Below are 4,297 nucleotides of genomic sequence, written 5' to 3'. Positions count from 1 at the left end.
GGGGGCCCGTAAACCTCCCCCGGAAACTCAGAATAAAAACTTCTCTTTAACCTCACTTTTGTGCGTCCTCTTCTCCTTACTGTGGCCTTACAGATGGCAATGGGTCTATTCTCCCTCTCACCTTCTACCTTCTTTCCCAGACTCAGTGCTCTGGCATTACTTCAATGTAGAAAGAAAAGGTAAATGTTTTCAAAGAGAAACGCAGAAGAGATTGGCTGGCAAAATTAAAAAAAAAAAAAAAAAAAAAACTCACTGCTGTCGAGTCGATAGGGACCCCTCCTTGGGTTTCTCTATGGAAGTAGGTTGCCCAATCTTCCTTCCGAGGAGTGACTAGTGGGTTTGAACTGCCATCCTTCTGGTTAGCAGTCAAATGTCTTAAGCACTATGCCACCAGAGCTCCCAGATTGGCTGGGGAAGGTAGTTAATCTTTTTGAAGGATTATCTCCTTGGCAGATGGCCTTGGCTTCCCCTATTCTTTCTTTGTTTTGTTTCTTAAAAAACATCAGATTCTTTTTTATTTTTTATTTTTTTCCACTTTGAGCACTACTCTGGACACTCTCCAATTTCTTCTCTTCCCATTAGAGTTTTGGAGACCCAAACGAGACTGTGTTCTCAATGACTATGTTTAGTAGCCAGAAAGACTATTCCATAGAGTAATTTCAGCATTGTGTAGAGTTCACAACACTAAAAGTAGCACTTTATATACTGTTCATAAAAGTGCTCTGCTGTGGCTTCCCCTCAGAGAGAGAAGCAATCAAAGATATTTTCTCGACAAAGCCTCAGACTCAGACTGGGGAATGCTCTCTGACAATGTATTCTGGTTCTGGGGCCCTCAAGAAACCTTTGGAAAGAATATTAGCTTGGGTCCTAAAATTTTAGTTCAAATTCCTGCTATTCCACTCTATGGGCTCTTGAAAATGCCAATCATTTTTTGACAGTTATAGCACAACCTCTATAACGTTACAGTCAACACGTCTTGACTGAGTGAATATCAGGGGATAAAATGTGAAGCCACAGACTCCTGGAAACTAGCACCAGCAGGCCAGGGGATATAGGATCCTTAAATAGAGGCTCTGAGAGTGGACCTCTGCCAGCAAAAGTTCTAGGAGTGCTCCAAATGAAAGATGGATTCTGTCTTAGTTATCTAGCGCTGCTATAACAAGAATACCAAAAATGGCTTTAACAAGTAGAAATTTATTTTCTCACCAGATCAGGAGGTTAGAAGTCCAATTGAGGGTGCTGGCTCTAGGGGAAGGCTTTCTCTGTCAGCTCTGGAAGACGTTCCTTGTCCTTTCAGCTTCTCCTTCATGGTTCCTTGGAGATCTCCATGTGCCTTGGTATCTCCATCTCTGCTTCCTCACTTGCTTGTTTAATCTCTTTTATATCTCAAAATAGATTGACTCAAGATATACCCTATACTAATCCTGCTTCAGGAGCTCTGGTAGCATAGTGGCTAAAGGCACTTGACTGCTAACCAGAAGGCTGGAAGTTCAAACCCACCATCCACTCCTTGGAAGGAAGATGAGGCAATCTACTTCCATAGGGATACTGCCTCGGAAACCCAAGGAGGGGTCACTATGAGTTGGGTCCCACTCGATGGCACATAACAACAACAACAGCAATCCTGCTTCATTAATGTAACAAAGACAACCCATTCCCAAATGAGATTATAACCACAGGCATAAAGGTTAGGATTTGCAACACACATCTTTTGGGGACATAATTCATTTCACCCTTTGATCCCTCAAAATTCAAGTCCTTACCACATGCGAAACACATTCACCCCATCACATCGTCCCAAAAGTCTTAAATTGACTCCAAGTCTAAAATCTCATCTTCAGAATTATCTAAATCAAACATGGATGATACTTTACACATATTCCATGCTGTGCCAAAATTCCTCTTCATCTGTGAACCTGTGAAATATAGACTACAAGTTATCTGTTTCAAAAGTATAATGGTGGAATAGACACAAGGTATATATTTCCATTACAAATGGGAGAAACTGAGAGGGAAAAAGAGATAACAGGCACCAAGTAAGTCCAAAACCCAGCAGAACAAATTACATTAGTTCTCAAATCTTGAAAATAATGCTCTCTTCTCTGAGATCTTCTGGGCAATGGCCCTGTCCTCCAGACTCTGGGTGTTGGCCAAGCCCTCTGGATTCTGGATGGAGACTCCTTGGCCATGGGCTTCAGCTCTGCCTTCAAGGCCCTATGGGATGGCAACTCTTTTCCCTTGGCTTTGGGCAGCCCCATTCTCCTAGTCCATCTGAACAGCAACCCCACCCCCTGAGTTCTGGCAGGTCCCATTCTTCTGTCCCTTGGGCATTGCAGTCCTACCCTCTCAGGTTTGGGTGGCAGGCCCCATCCTTCTGGCACACCTTAACAGCAGCCCCACATTTCAGAATTGAATTGGCTAAGGTCTGGCTTTTTTGAAACCTAGGAGGCTATGGCCCACCTTTGAGATCTAGGTGACTATGCATGGCCCCATCCTTTGAAACCAAAAAGGTTCTGCTTCCCGTACTCTTTTCAACAGTTCTGCTGACCTCCAGGCTGCTCCAAGGAAGATTCTTTTCTTTTCTTGGAGGATAAGAGATGTAGCTCCTTCGCCCTGTTTCCTACCTATGTAATTCCAAGAGGCAGACGGTGTTCTTTCCTTTCGTTCTTTCTCTGTCCCCATCAGTCTAAGCTAGATTTTGTGCTGTAGTAGTTGGTTAGATTCATCAGTCACAAGCTTAATCTCTTTACAAAATATTGTGTAGCTATATCCTTGGTGACATTCTAGGATACATATCCTTAGTTTGTACAACAAAATTTTCTAAATCCTTAAGTTCTATTTTCGTTTTGCACAGTTCATTTTTAAGTCCATCTCTTTCCTCTCACATTTTACTACAAGAGGCAAGAAGAAACCATGTGACCCCTTTGCTCTTGCTTAGAAATCTCATCAGCCTAATTTCCAAGTTCATCACTTACAAGTTCCACCTTCCACCAAGTGTGTTTGAACATAACTCATACAAGTTCTTTGCCACTGCACAAAAAAGCATCACCTTTCCTCCATTGCCCAAACACACGTTCACAGTTTTCTTTTTTATTGTGATCTGGGTGGAAATTTACAGAGCAAATTGGTTTTCCATTCAACAATTTATATACATTTTCTTTTGTGACATTCACTGCAATCCTCACAATGTTTTGACCACACTCCTCCTACTTCCTTGCTATGTTTACTATTTCCCTTTGTCTTTCTTTCCTATTCCTTCCTTCCTTCTGAGCTTTTGTCTTGAGCAAATACTGCCCTTTTGAACTCATACCGTTGATTATTCTAATGAGTGTGTTTTCTTTTTCTTTTCTTTCCTTTATTTAAATTATGATTTGGGTGAAAGTTTACAGAGCAAATTCATTTCCCATACAGCAGTTCATACACATTTTGTCTCATGACATTGACTGTAATTTCCCACAGCTCTCTTCCCACTTCCTCCCCATACTTGCAACTCCCCTGTGTCTTTCCCTTCCATGCACTCCACCCCCAGTGGTCTCCCTGTGCATACACTGTCCTTCTGTTCTCCCATGTTTGATCTCTCCAAGGAGTGTATCTATCTGATGTAAATGTTCAGTCCATATGCCTGTCTTTTATTTGGCTGGAAGCCACAGGAATGAGTTCAGTTCCACACTTGAAGGGCAGTTAGGGGTCATAATCTCAGGGGTTCCACCAGGCTCTATCAGACCAGCAAACCTGGTTCACCCCTTTTTTTTTCCTCCAAATGATTTTGAGTTTTGTTCCACATTGTTCTCCCTCTCTATCAAAGATTTCCTACATAGATCCCCTTCCAAGGGGATGACAGCGGTAGCTGGGCACCATCTAGTTCTTCTTGTCTCATGGGCATATAAGTTGAGGATCACGTGGTCTACTAGTCTCTTGGACTAATTGTTTCAACCATGGGAGGTCAGAAGAACATTATTTGCACAGGGAAATAGCTCAGAGGGCAGGAATGTGTAGGAAAGAAGGACACAGGGAAAAGATGACCACAGGGAGAAAGTGGGAAGAGAGCTGTTACATTATGGGTTTTCTCCATTCTTCATTCTTCTTTGCTCTGGATGAGGAGAGACCCATTGTTGCATCTAGATGGGCTCTTGCAAAATTTTAAGATGCCAAAGTAGGTTGTGGAACAATGCCAATTGGGCTTGATGTCCCCTGTGACCATGGTCCTGAGCCCTCAGGTCCAACTACTCACTCCCTCCAGGTATCTGGCAGTGGCCAAAAAGTCACCACAAATTTGTCCCTCGTCAACTCTACTATA

Source organism: Orycteropus afer, unplaced genomic scaffold (assembly GCF_000298275.1).
Source record: "Orycteropus afer afer isolate SDZICR_OR568_19922 unplaced genomic scaffold, OryAfe1.0 scaffold00026, whole genome shotgun sequence".
Lineage (NCBI taxonomy): Eukaryota > Metazoa > Chordata > Mammalia > Tubulidentata > Orycteropodidae > Orycteropus > Orycteropus afer.
This window is presented reverse-complemented; position numbering follows the sequence as displayed.